The 15342-nt window shown below is 37.5% G+C and overlaps 1 protein-coding gene across 8 annotated transcripts in view; it reads right to left on the bottom strand.

Moving 5' to 3' along the window:
- Positions 1-15342, bottom strand: part of RBMS3 (RNA binding motif single stranded interacting protein 3) — a 725561-nt gene that overhangs the window by 157672 nt on the left and 552547 nt on the right. The gene's annotated exons all lie outside the window — the stretch shown is intronic.

Raw genomic sequence — 15342 nt, forward strand, 5'->3', positions numbered from 1 at the left:
ATACCCATGCATGTGGACAAATATCTTTCCATCCCTTTTTTTTTTTTTTTTTTTTTTTGCGGTACGCGGGCCTCTCACTGTTGTGGCCTCTCCCATTGCGGAGCACAGGCTCCGGATGTGCAGGCTCAGCGGCCATGGCTCACGGGCCCAGCTGCTCCGCGGCATGTGGGATCTTCCCAGACCGGGGCACGAACCCGTGTCCCCTGCATCGGCAGGCAGACTCTCAACCACTGCGCCATCAGGGAAGCCCATATCTTTATAAAGATATTCATTGCTGCATTGTTTGTAAGGAAAATAAAACCTCAAAGAGATACAAATACACGTCTGCAGAGCAATTTTATAAATAGGGTACATTCATTAAAATGGAATACTATACAGCTACAAAAATAAAATATGTCTATCCTAGGCTAGCAATTTTCAGATTGTTGTCTGTGTTTCAGAGAGCTGTCAAGGAGTTTACAAGGTCAAAACTATTTCATAATACTAAGATGCTATTGGTATTTTTTCAAGTTTCTTTTTAGGCCTCATTCTCAACAGGTACAGTGTAGTTTTTTTTACAGGCTACACAATGTGTATTATAGCAACTGCAGAAGCAGATATGAAAATTCAGCTATGTTCTATTAGATAAAACATTAAAGACAGTTTCAAAGATATAGAGCAATTCCACCCTTCTTACTAGTTGTTTGCTTGTTTGGAAAATATGATTCTTTTTATAAATATCATTTAGATTAATATTTCAATACTTTTATTATTATTCTAAACAAATTAAATAATTTCCAATTTGGTAAATTATGATAAGTATAACCAACATACAATTTTTGGAATTCTTGATAGTTTTGAAGAGTGTAAAGGAGTCCTGAAACCAAAAGGCTTGAAAACCATTAAACTCTGTCAATATGCTATTTCCCAGTAGAATTCTCCACTCTATTCATTCTCTTACAGCTTCATATTAAAATACAGATATATAGGAGGAAGAGGAAGGGAGAAGGATATAAATAAGAAACGCACACACAGAGAGAAGAATTGAAGTCATGAAGAAGTAAAAAGTATTCCTATATAATTTTCAAAGTATATTGAATAGTAATAGGTAGGTGGTGTAAATGTCATAGAGAAAATTAGTATTACACTAAAATTATATGGTAAAAATATTTGAAAGATATTCTTTTTTGTAATAATTTTCATTATGTTTATTATTCATGGATATAATCATTATTTTAGTATTTTAAAGATTTCTTTTCCCAAAAAAATTGTTTTATAATATTTGCAAAATGCAGAGCACAAAGAAGAAATCTGTAACTCCACTGCTAAGACCAATCATTGCCATCATGTTGGTGTATTCCATCTGACTGTTTTCCTACTATGATTGAATTATTTATGAAATAAAAATGAGTTCATTTTTTAACTTTTTGGGTAACATTTTATAAACTTTTTCAGTGTCATTCCAATTATATCTTAAAATGTTTCCTCATTAATAATTTTGAGAATTGTGCCCTTATGAAATTTCATAAGAGTCTGACATTATTTCCAGGAAAATGACCCAGCAGGGAGCCCTAAGAATGAAGGGGATCCTATTTTTTAAGAGAAGTTGGGACACTTCACGCAAAATACCCTTAGCAGATGTTGACAGCAGTGGCTCTGAAGACAAGCTTTCCAGACTCTGAGAGCCACTGCAGGGAGGCCTTACAACAGAGAATAAATGATTAGGCCAAATGTCACTGCTGACAGGAAATTCTTTGGGTAGTGACAGAAACCTCTCAGAAATTTAGAAGTGTTCCCTGCACCACACAGGAAGAAAGCCATCTGTGAGTTTCAGTATCAGGGGCCACTTAAAATAATTATTGGCTGTCACCAAATTAATGGCTACAGATGAAGGACTTGGGCTACCTGGAAGAAAGTATTTACAAATCTACTCACTACTGTTGACACTGTAGTTCTGGAATAAGGGACAATCGTTCACTTTAGTAAAACCTTAGCCATTAATCAGGAGGACTCACAAAGTGTATTTCCAATAGTAGCTGGCAGCCTTATAAGGATACTCATGAACATAAACTAGTCAGTTTCAAATACTCTCCTCCTCTTTGATTACCCTATATTTGGAGAGCTACCTCATGAAACCCAATCTCACAGAATTTATGAACCTGTTTTTTAGAGTTTTTTATGTAACAAAAACATTCTAGTTGACAATAGAAATATAAACTTGAATCAAACCTAAGAGTTCTTAACACAAATAATTTTTTTCTTTTTTTGCTTTCTTTTTTTATTGTATTTGAGATGACGGATGCTCACTAAACTTACTGCAGTAATCATTTCACAATATATGTCAAACCACTGTGTTGTATACCTTAAATTTATACAGTGATGTATGTCAATTATATCTCAGTAAAATTGGGGAAAAAAAAGCTCCAAGTAACCCCAAATATTTCACTTGAGAACATATTAAAATGGTGAAATATCTGAAGCAATCTCATGTGTTACTGTATATTAGTTACCATTTTCTATTGAAAACTTTCCTGTGCTAATATTGATAACGATTTTATCACATTTTTAAATGTTTAAAAAAGAAATATAAACTTGACACTAATGGGTACCTTTATTTGTATTAAATCTTTCTGGTTAGTTGATTTAATTACTGCATAAACCAGGACTAATAAATTGCCAATCTGAACTAAAAAATAATTGGCTATACTGGATTCTGCAAATACCCAGCATTTAAAACCCTCCAATGATAAACTGCATCAAAGTGACTGAGATAAAAATATAAGTACATGGCACAAAATAAATCAAAACACACTTTGAGGGCTTCCCTGGTGGCGCAGTGGTTGAGAGTTTGCCTGCCGATGCAGGGGACATGGGTTCGTGCCCCGGTCCGGGAAGATCCCACATGCTGCAGAGCGGCTGGGCCTGTGAGTCATGGCCGCTGAGCCTGCGCGTCCGGAGCCTGTGCTCCGCAATGGGAGAGGCCACAACAGTGAGAGGCCCGTGTAACACAAAAAAAAAAACAAAAAAAAAAACAAAAAAAAAAACACACTTTGAAAAAGTAAGTGGGAAATTCACAATGTAATATGCTTCTTACTATTATTAGTTAGCCTTCTTTTATGGTTTTCCACTTTAATATTTGTGTTTGAAATACCCTATTTAGGTGGGGCCAAAATCAATAAAACATTGAAGAACATACTATTACTTAAGGGTCAAGTGGTCTCACCATAATCAAAGTGTTCATCATAAATATTAGATAAATTTATAGTAGAAAGTGTTAGTTTTATTTCTACAAAGTGGCCTGTTTCAATATTCAAGTATTCAGAAGGAAGGAAGAGACTATCAAACACCTACTCTGTGACATAAACTTAGAAAAAGACAGTTTGGCATCTGTCACACCTCACAGGGAAGCCTGTGGAGGATGCCTTCATCAGAGCACGATCGTATAGTCCTGTGTCTATGACTTGGAAGACCTCTAGCAGGATGAAGGAATGACAGAGGATGTCATTCAGTGGAATATGCCTCACCAGATAGACCCAGAAGCATATGTGACCACAGAGCCACAAAACGAAGGAATCACAAAAATGCTAATTTAATCTTTGGTGTCTCAGTCACTATCATCATGGATTTAGATTTCACACTTCCTTGAAATTAAATGTCCATTGCTTTGTTGACAAAAGGTCCACGGACAATTTTGATGACCAGGGAATGAAACAACTATTCTATTTTGATTTCATAAAATATAGCAGAAATCTCCATTGCAACAATTTTACTTACTTTCTTGGAACAAAAATACCATTCATTAGTGGCATTAATTAAATGCATGAGTAGCTCATACCAGGCCAGGGCAAGTGGTACAGCATTGCATCCAACTTTGATTCAGACCTATATGTAAGAAGGACACAGGTCTAAAATCCTTGGAAAGTTCGACGGGTTTAAGTGAACAAAATAGCAATCAGAGTTTAACGTTCCAAATGTATATCAGGTATACATTTATAACTTATAATTAACTTTTAATTAAAGTATAAAGAAGAAAAGCAAGGAAATTAAACTTGAGCACCAAGGACATAAAAAGTACACAACCGGGCTTCCCTGGTGGCGCAGTGGTTGAGAGTCCTGCTGATGCAGGGGATGCGGGTTCGTGCCCCGGTCCAGGAAGATCCCACATGCCGCGGAGCAGCTAGGCCCGTGAGCCATGGCCACTGAGCCTGCGCGTCCGGAGCCTGTGCTCCGCAATGGGAGAGGCCACAACAGTGAGAGGCCCACGTACCGCAAAAAAAAAAGTACACAACCCACCATAGGGATTTAAGGAATATCAATAGCAACAACAGAAAAAACAGTAAAAAAAAATATTACTCTATGCTCACTAGGATACAGCTTCTATTCAATAGACTCATAATCACTATGATTAAGGAGAAGAATCATCTGTGCTGAAACTATCATTACAGCAGTGTTGGGATGAAAAATTGCTAAAGTGTCTGCACTAATGATGATTGGCCCAATCTTCCAATGTAATGAAAACCATCATTTGAGGACAGCACTATTCAAGGATTAGATATCAAGGCAAAGGCAAGATCTGAAAGGTCATTTCTCTTGGTTCTACACCCACTCAAGGGCAAGGTCACAATTATCTGGAGATATTAGGAGGGCAAAGATGAGGCCACTTGTTGAGATCAGAAAGTATAGGCCAGATCTTCATCTTATATGTAAGTTCATCATTAGAGTTTAATAAATTTATCACCTGACCATCTACTTGGTGTAAAATAAAGAACTCACATTAGGCAAAAATATATCACAAGTCATATTTCTCTCTGTCTCAACTTACTGATGGCATTTCTTGAAGGCTTCTATATGCCAAGCGCAGTGTTTAATGCATTATTAGCATTATCGCATTTAGTCTTTACCAGCATCTTATGAGGAATATTTTACCATTACCTCTATTGTTCAGCTGAGGAAACAGAGACTTTTAGAAACTGAGGTTACACGGGGTCTTGTGTTTAGTAGGACCAATGTCATGGTTTATAACCCAGGTCTGTCTGTCTGTCTCCAGAGCCTGAACTTGTCATCAGTCTGTTAGATTCCTTTGCTGTGAAGTATATCAATAGATTTCATATCTAACCCAAAGAGATAGTACTTTAACTGTAGTCACCAGTTTCAATTTTAATATTATTTCAAGATGTGTAAAGATAAAAATTTCTCATTATATTCCTCTATTTTTCAATTAGTCCCTGTTCCACCATTTTGAAGGAATATATTCATTAAATTACTTTCAAGTGAGCTCTCAAGGATTATGAGTATGAATATTAATAAAGGAAAAGAAAGTAGTGGATGAGTGGTGGGGATGGAAGACATTTGAGTACAATCAGTTAATTAATCTCACTGGTGTTCATGCCATTCCACAGATGTAAAAGCTGAGGATGGGAGGAATTAAGTAACCCACTTAAATTTATGGGTAAATACAGAAGTCAGGATTCTAAACTGGGTTAAAATCTAGGAATGCTTGTTCTACTCCAAAAAACAAAGAACATATAGTCAGCCTATGAGTCTATAAGAAAAAAAAGACATATTCATTTTAAGTATTTAACATGGCATTGAATAGAGAGACAACATAATTCCTTCAAATCTATCTATCTTCCTTGGTATATATTTCTAAGAGATCAGGGTATTAATTTCCATGGCATTGGGCCTGGTGTAGAAAGTGATAGAAAAACACAAAGGAATATTATAGAAAACAAAAAGTGGGTCATATAACAATTAAATAGCCATTTAAGTCTTATTATGTTTGTGATCACACACTAAAGTTTTAAATTAAAAATGGATTTTTTTTTCCCATCAAGAAATTTTGCACTTCAGTGAAAGGGTACTAAAAAGCTACGTGTTAATAAAGTCTAGAGATTTCGGTTAGGTACCAAAGTACTCATGCCATTAGAAATATATTTGTTGAGTATCCATCAGGAACAAATAAAAGTCTGCTAGGTGTTAGGAATACAAAGGTGACCAAGGCAGGCATGGTCCTTTGTCTAGTAGAGATGACATTCTAATAGGTAAGAAAGACATGGAATAATTCATTACATAAATTATCATTTTGTTGAAATTGTGATATGTCAAAAATGCCAATGAAACGGTCTGATCTGGTCATGGAAAGGCCAAGAAAGGCTTTCAGGAGGATGGGAGTTTCAGCTGAGCTCAAATTTCTGCTGAAGTTTGAGCAGAAATTAAAAGGATGAAAGAAGGGAAAGAGGATTCTAAGCAAATGGTTCAGCACATGAAAAGCTATGATGAAGGAAGAAACATAGACTGTTCAAAGGGAGGGAAAATGATCCACCTGATTAAATGATGAAAAGTGAGGGAGTAAGTTAAGACAGCAAAGTAGGGGCAACTAGATTTTATAGGGACTTTTAGACTCTGGTAAATAAAGTTGGTCCTACAACTAAATATTTGGAAAGTCTTTAAGAATTTTTAAGTATTTGAGTAAGAATCATATTTGTTTTTGTTTGTTTGTTTTTAAAGATTAGGCCGGTTCCAGCGGGGAAAATAAAGTAAGGACAACTTGAGAGAAAGCTGGGGAGGGAGGAGGATAATTATTTCTATTTTAATTCAAGTTTCGAGGTACTTCTGAAATGTCTAAAAGGAGATATTAAATAAGTAGTTGCTCATACACATTTGGAGCTCAAGGCTGGACTGGAGCTGAAAAATGGGAGAGTCATATAAATCAACACTGAAACCTGACTATGGATTCAGGTGTTTAGAAACAGAGTATATGGTAAGAAAAAAAAGAGTTTTGAGGGTTAACCTGGAGGGATGCCATGATTTATAGGAAGAAGTAGAGAAGCCAGTAAAAGAGTATGGAGTTACAGAAACCTAGAAAAGAAGGAGGAAATGGATAATGTGATTGGATGCTAGTGAGAGGTTAAGTAAAATAAAAAACAAAAACTGAGCAATGAATTCAGTGCATGAGACCATTGATGATATTGACAAGAGATATCACAGCAAACTGGTGGGGGTGGAAGGCAGGTGGCTGAGATGTGCATAGGAGTTTCTTAACTTTCAAGAAGTTATGCTATAAAAGAGCTGTAATAGAGGAAAAAGAGATGGAGGGAGATGTATGTTTTGCTTTGCCTGATTTTTAACTGGAGAAAATTGTTCCTGTATAGATATGGATGCTATTGAGAAAGATCCAATAGAGAGAGAAGAGCCAAGTAACAGGTGATCAAAGGGATATTCATTAATGAGAATTATAGAGAACAGGGAAGGGTGGATTCCAAGGTGTGAAGAAAAAGAAAACAGCCTCTGAGAGGAAGAGAGACACCTCTTTTATTGCAATAGGAAGGAAGGACACAGCTGTGTTCTGATGATAGATTTGTAAATTTGATGGTGGCAGGTTAAGGGAGTTCCCATCACATAACTGCTACCTTCTAAATTAAGTGAAAACGGATGTCATTTGCTGAGTGTCTGGAGAGGCATGGCAGCAGCAATTTCAGAAGAGTGAAGACTGTTTGCAATAGCCATTGCGAATTGGAGACTAAGTTAACCAGTGAAAATAGGCGGATTTTAGAGGAATTCCAGAGATGCAGTTGAGGTTGGCGATCATAGTGCAGCAATCTGTTTTCCTCTTCTGATTTATTTTATTTATGGTTTATCTGGAGACACAAAAAAAGACACAGCCAGTGTCTGGAGACACTGGAGACACAGCCAGTTGAGTGCATCTAAGTTTGGGATTTAATCAGATAAGAACCACAAAGGATGACAAGTCCAAGTTAGGGGACAGGATAAAGAAAGAGGGGTCAGTGGACCAGACATTCCCAAGAGGCTGGAGAAAGATCATTACCTGAACAACCACCCTGGAAAATAGAAGGTTACAAGATGAGAGTAGGAATTTGACGTCATGATTTTGGAGAGAGCAGTTTCCTGAGGTTGTGTGATCTTGAGTTTGAGAGTGAGTGGCTGAGAAGAAGTTGAAGAGGAAGTTATGGCAGATGATGAGGTAAAAACATCGAGAGGCCAGGTATTTAGGCAGGATGGTTCAATATAACAAATGACTGTTGACAACTTAGAGTATTGGCAGGAACTTTGTTAGAAATGGAAACTTATCCAGATGCCAAAACTTCAGTGACAGAGCACATTATCCGAAGGCCAATGGATGATGGGTGAAGAGGGTGGTCTTGTGTGAGCCTCAAACAAAGCAGAGTGTTTACCAAAAGGAAGAGGAACCATCATCCAGAAGCCACAAAAGAGCGTAAAAGCCACTACCCCAGTGAGAATAAGCAGAGCTCAGAAAGGTTGGAATGAAGTAGTTTCTTTGGGGAAGAGCCTGGATTTGATGCTGGCAGGGTGGTAGCAGAAACTCGGAGTGAATGCTGAGGGTATACTGTCTTTGCTGATGGTGAAACAGTGGATCCAGGGATAGATCAAAAAGGAAGAACACAATTTTATGGAATGGTAGATAACAGAGGACAAACAACATGGAGAATGAATATTATACCTCAAGTACCGATGACTTCAAGATGAGACCTCAGGGAAGTCCTCTAGGATAAAGGCAACACTAGGTCTAAAATATGGAATTTCTGACCTATTGGGCTTTAAGCAGCACCAGTATATTCAGTCCTCAAATTCTAGAACAACAGCATCTTAACTGCTGAACTAGTGGTTTACCATCCCCACTACAGCTGATTCAGGATAACCTTTATCATCTATGAAAGACTACATCCTATGGTGTCAATTCTCCCACCTTAATTTGTTAACTAAGGTGAAGGTTTACTCTCAAGGTGAGTCAAAAAAGCATTAATACTCTTCTAAAAATCTAAAAAAATGATATAAATGAACTTATTTACAAAACTTACAGACATAGAAAACAAACTTATAACCATAAGTTATAACCAAAGGGGAAAGGGGGGTAGGGATAAATTGGAATTTGGAATTAACAGATAAAGACTACTATATATAAAGTAGATAAACAACAAGGATATAGCACAGGGAACTATATTCAACAACTTGCAATAAAATATAATGGAAAAGAAAATGAGCATATATAAATGTATGTACATATATGTAAATATAACTGAATCACTTTTCTGTACACCTGAAACACTGTAAATCAACTATACTTCAATTAAAAAAATTAAAAATAAAACTCAATATCAATTTACTCCCTAGAGAACAAGAGGATAAAACAAAATCAGTCAAGTGGCCTTTGGAAAATCAGGATCTTATATAGAATTTTTTTAAATAAATTAATTTTATTTATTTATTATTTTTGGCTGTGTTGGGTCTTCATTGTTGCACGTGGGCTTTCTCTAGTTGCAGCAAGTGGGGTTTATTGTTTGTTGTGGTGCACGGGCTTTTCATTGCGGTGGCTTCTCTTGTTGCGGAGCACGGGCTCTAGGTGCGTGGGCTTCAGTAGTTGTGGCATGTGGGCTCAGTAGTTGTGGCTCACAGGCTCTAGAGCGCAGGCTCAGTAGTTGTAGCGCACGGGCTTAGTTGCTCCATGGCATGTGGGATCTTCCCGGCCCAGGGCTCAAACCCGTGTCCCCTGCATTGGCAGGCGCATTCTTAACCACTGCATCACCAGGGAAGCCTGAGGATCTTATATAGAATTTTGAAGAGAATAATACTCTAACAGATTTACTACACATTTCTATTTTTTCTTAGTCAAAGTATTTGAAGGATTTTGAAATATTTATTTTACCTTCTATATCAGCAAGTTTTGAGTGAATTATAATAATTAATTACAGTAACTATGTGAAACTCAGATTATTCACCTCTTTAATTTATATTCCTTTTCTATAGTTTTAAATTGCCTGTATTAAAGATCTTATGGTACATGTATCTTGAATTATGGATCATTTAAAAATCCTTTTTGAGATATAATCCAGAATTTTCAAAGCTTAAAAAGACCTTGAACATCATTTTGTCCTCTGCTTTTATTTTGTAGCCAAGAAAACCGAGGTACAGAGAAGTCCCACCAGGAGGGGCAGGGTCCAAGGTAACTTTAGAAGAAAAGTGGGATGGGAACCCATGCCCTTAACGCCTATCCAGCCCTCATAAGAGGTGAAAATTATGAGCAAAGAAACATATCTTGCTCTCAAGTGTTTCTTTTTTTCATTCATCTTTGCACCATTTCAGCCTGTAAATAAAGTAAAAGCACATAGCAGCCATGTTTTAGTTTCTTCATGTAGGAAGGCTGTTTAAAACACACTCTTGAGTCAACCTTTTGGCAGTCAAAAGCTTTCACAGAAGATCTGTTATTTTAAGAATGGTATTTTTTCACTGATCCCTGAAGAACTAGATACTTAAACATTTATTGGTACAAGGTCATTGCTTTACTGAAATGGCTTTAACTTAACATAAATCAACTTAGTACCTCTGTATATCCCTACTTTAAGGAAGGACAGAGAAATCTGAAGTTGAAGGTCAATTTAATTCTTTCTGGCCCAAGCTTATTGAGCTAATTTCTACCTCCCTGTACCTCTATTTTCTGTTGGGTGTTTAAGCACTAAGGCTATTGCAAACATTATTGGAAATGAATACACAAGTGACAGAGTCTGAACTGCAGTGTGTTAGCTAAACAAGTTGCTTTCTATTTGATGTGTTCACTAGAAATAAAAAATGAAAGAGTCCAAAAGCCATAATTTTAAGTTAAATACTAAAATTCTCAACAAGGGGAACTTTCCAGGGGGCTCTTGTGACCTGTGCATATATTACATACACAACCACTCTACGTATATATTTTGTCAAAGCTTTATGAACAAAGCGATCTATTGACCACAATCAAAAGTACTCGTGTTCTGAAATTTCTTTCTTTTGTTTTTCAGTGCTACAGCCTGCCCTGAATCTTCACTATCATCTCTTGCACTCTGTGGACTTTATCTGTGAGATAAGTGTTAAAAAGCACAGCATGTGGTCAAAGAAGGGCTGAAGATGGATTAAGTGGGTTGTTTGCTTGATATCTGCTCCAGAACAAAGTTTTTCTATGTAAAAACTAAAACGCTCTCTTCTTGAAAGAAATCTTTGATTTTAGTTTCATGCGCACAACTTCATTGAGTCAAATTGTTTAAAAAAGTTTTAATATAGAAAAACGATCCTTTTCAAGTTGCTCCCAGCAAAACTTTCTCAAAAATGCCCCAAGACAGAAGTGACAAGTGGAGCAAAAGATTGTCAACTGCTAAAAATATCTGCACTATGTCATTAGTGGATACACGTATATAAATGTAGCCCAAAGAAATAGCACAGCTTGCTAACAAAATCGACTTCTATTTAACTGAAATAAGGAGACTTTCACAAGCCGCTCAAAAATAAAGCAACTTTAAAAAATTAATTCCCTTGACTAAAGTATTGAAGAGAGACCGAGAGGCAGGAAGCCCTCTATTAATTCTGCAAGTTCTCATCAGACATGCTAGAGATCTAAGCATGAGAAATGGGACCAGAATTCATGTAAACAGAAAATCCCTCTGAGCAGAGGCAGTCTCCTCTTACTCTTCCTTTCCAGTTTCCTTTAGAAACCAATCTTGGATGCATATTCCATCTTAATGTCTGATACTGGAATAGGGGGTGCTATAGGAACTTGTATGAAATCTGTTGTAAATGGCTTTAAACCCAACGGCTTTGTCAAACTACAAGGTTTTGTCAGCATCAACTCTAAGCATATGATAAAAATTAACAAAAAAAGTACCATGCTCAATGCTTGGTTTAAACAATTTCTTTTTATTCTCCACCATCTCCACTCTCACTCTGCCTTGGCTATCTTCACAATACTCCAAAATACAATGAAGATGGAAAGAAGACTGTCGTGTCAGCAGCTCTGGAGAACTGAGATGGCAGATTGGAGTCAGTGGCGGAGGGAGAGGAAATTCCACCAGCGAGATGGGAAACATATCTATTTTATCTTAGCAGGATAGTCAGCAAGTTTGTATCATGAAATGAGAAAAGAAACTCCAATTAGCACTGTAGCCTAAGAAACGTGTTCGCTGACAGCGGCTGATGCCAAAGGCACAGCATCTCTTGATTCTGCTCCCTACTACGTGGGTTATTACTGAATAGACAATTATGTTTAGGATGGGGAGAAAAACAAATGCTTAAGCATGTAAACTGATTGCAGAGAATGCAAATATTTCCATTTTGCTTTGCTAAGGCCATTAAAAATACACAGAGGAAAAAAAAGCTACTGTTTCACAAATTAATTTTCCTCTTCTAGACTATGCAGGTTTCAATCCAACATCTGTTACCTTTGTTAGTCTGTGATCTGCCAGAGATTGTTCTTTTTAAGGACTGTCTAGCACTACGTAAAATTCATAACTTTAATTCTTTGAATGTTATATAATTTTTAAACATGTATCTTATTTAGTGAACGAGGTTATGTGGAAGACAATGTTGAGGGAAAGATACATATTCTGTGCTCTCATATTACTTAGGGCTTGGGAAAAAATGATAATATACTGTGTACTGGATGCACTATTTTCTATGTTCCAAGTCATTTAGTGCTAAGCAACTTTCAGAAGAGTATGTGTTGGGGGGCAGCTTCAAGATGAAGAATAAGATGTGGAGATCACCTTCCTCCCCACAGATACATCAGAAATACACCTACATGTAGAACTGCTCCTATAGAACACCTGAACGCTGGCAGAAGACCTCAGACCTCCCAAAAGGCAAGAAACCCCCCACGTACCTGGGTAGGGCAAAAGAAAAAAGAAAAAACAGAGACAAAGAATAGGGACGGGACACGCACCAGTGGGAGGGAGCTGTGAAGGAGCAAAGGTTTCCACACACTGGGAAGCCCCTTCGCGGGTGGAGACTGCGGGTGGCAGAGGGGTGAGCTTCAGAGCCTTGGAGGAGAGTGCAGCCACAGGGGTGCAGAGGGCAAAGTGGGAAGATTCCCACACAGAGGATCGGTGCCGACCAGCACTCACCAGCCCGAGAGGCTTGTCTGCTCACCACTGGCGCGGGCGGGGGCTGGGAGCTGAGGCTCGGGCTTCGGTCAGATCACAGGGAGAGGACTGGGGTTGGCGGCCTGAATACAGCCTGAAGGGGTTAGTGCCAAACAACTAGCAAGACAGGAACAGAGCCCCATCCAATAGCAGGGAGGCTGCCTAAAATCATAATAAGGCCACAGACACCCCAAAACACAGCACCAGATGTGGACCTGCCCACCAGAAAGACAAGATCCAGCTTCATCCACCAGAACACAGGCACTAGTCCCCTTCACCAGGAAGGCTACACAACCCACTGAACCAAGCTTAGCCACTGGGGACAGACACCAAAAACAACGGGAACTACAACCTGAAACCTGTGAAAAGGAGACCCCAAACACAGTAAGTTAAGCAAAATGAGAAGACAGAAAAACACACAGCAGATGAAGGAGCAAGATAAAAACCCACCAGACCTAATAAATGAAGAGGAAATAGGCAGTCTACCTGAAAAAGAATTCAGAATGACGGTAAAGATGATCCAAAATCTTGGAAATAGAATAGAGAAAATACAAGAAATGTTTAACAAGGATCTTTTAGAACTAAAGAGCAAAGAAACAGTGATGAACAACACAATAAATGAAATTGAAAATTCTCTAGAAGGGATCAATAGCAGAATAACTGAGGCAGAAGAACGGATAAGTGACCTGGAAGATAAAATAGTGGAAATAACTACTGCAGAGCAGAATAAAGAAAAAAGAATGAAAAGAACTGAGGACAGTCTCAGAGACCTCTGGGAAAACATTAAATGCACCAACATTCGAATTATAGAGGTTCCAGAAGAAGAAGAGAAAAAGAAAGGGACTGAGAAAATATTTGAAGAGATTATAGTTGAAAACTTCCCTAATATGGGAAAGGAAATAGTTAATCAAGTCCAGGAAGCACAGAGAGTCCCATACAGGATAAATCCAAGGAGAAACATGCCAAGACACATATTAATCAAACTGTCAAAAATTAAGTATAAAAAAACATATTAGAAGCAGCAAGGGAAAAACAACAAATAACACACAATGGAATCCCCATAAGGTTAACAGATGATCTTTCAGCAGAAACTGCAAGCAAGAAGGGAGTGGCAGGACCTATTTAAAGTGATGAAGGAGAAAAACCTACAACCAACATTACTCTGCCCAGCAAGGATCTCATTCAGATTTGATGGAGAAATTAAACCCTTAACAGACAAGCAAAAGCTGAGAAAGTTCAGCACCACCAAACCAGCTTTACAACAAATGCTAAAGGAACTTTTCTAGGCAGGAAACACAAGAGAAGGAAAAGACCTACAATAACAAACCCAAAACAATTAAGAAAATGGGAATAGGAACATACATATCAATAATTACCTTAAATGTAAATGGATTAAATGCTCCCACCAAAAGACACAGACTCACTGAATGGATACAAAAACAAGACCCGTATATATGCTGTCTACAAGAGACCCACTTCAGGGACACACCCACTAGGGACACATACAGACTGAAAGTGAAGGGATGGAAAAATATATTGAATGCAAATGGAAATCAAAAGAAAGCTGCAGTAGCAATTCTCATATCAGACAAAACAGACTTCAAAATAAAGAATATTACAAGAGACAAAGAAGGACACTACATAATGATGAAGGGATCGATCCAAGAAGAAGATATAACAATTGTAAATATTTATGCACCCAACATAGGAGCACCTCAATACATAATGCAAATACTAACAGCCATAAAAGGGGAAATTGACAGTAACACAATCATAATAGGGGACTTTAACACCCCATTTTCACCAATGGACAGATCATCCAAACTGAAAATAAATAAGGAAACACAAGCTTTAAAGATACATTAAACAAGATGGACTTAATTGATATTTATAGGACATTCCATCCAAAAACAACAGAATACACATTCTTCTCAAGTGCTCATGGAACATTCTCCAGGATAGATCATATGCTGGGTCACAAATCAAGCCCTGGTAAATTTAACAAAATTGAAATCGTATCAAGTATCTTTTTGAACACAACGCTATGAGACTAGGTATCAATTACAGGAAAAGGTGTAAAAAATACAAACACATGGAGGCTAACAATACACTACTTAATAAACAAGTGATCACTGAAGAAATCAAAGAGGAAATAAAAAAATACCTAGAAGCAAATGACAATGGAGACACGACGACCCAAAACCTACGGGATGCAGCAAAAGCAGTTCTGAGAGGGAAGTTTATAGCAATACAATCCTACCTTAAGAAACAGGAAACATCTCAAATAAACAACCTAACCTTGCACCTAAAGCAATTAGAGAAAGAAGAACAAAAGAACCCCGAAAGTTAGCAGAAGGAAAGAAATCATAAAGATCAGATCAGAAATAAATGAAAAAGAAATGAAGGAAAAAATAGCAAAGATCAATAAAACTAAAAGCTGGTTCTT

The sequence above is a fragment of the Lagenorhynchus albirostris genome, chromosome 10 (assembly GCF_949774975.1).
Source record: "Lagenorhynchus albirostris chromosome 10, mLagAlb1.1, whole genome shotgun sequence".
NCBI classification, from domain to species: Eukaryota; Metazoa; Chordata; class Mammalia; order Artiodactyla; family Delphinidae; genus Lagenorhynchus; species Lagenorhynchus albirostris.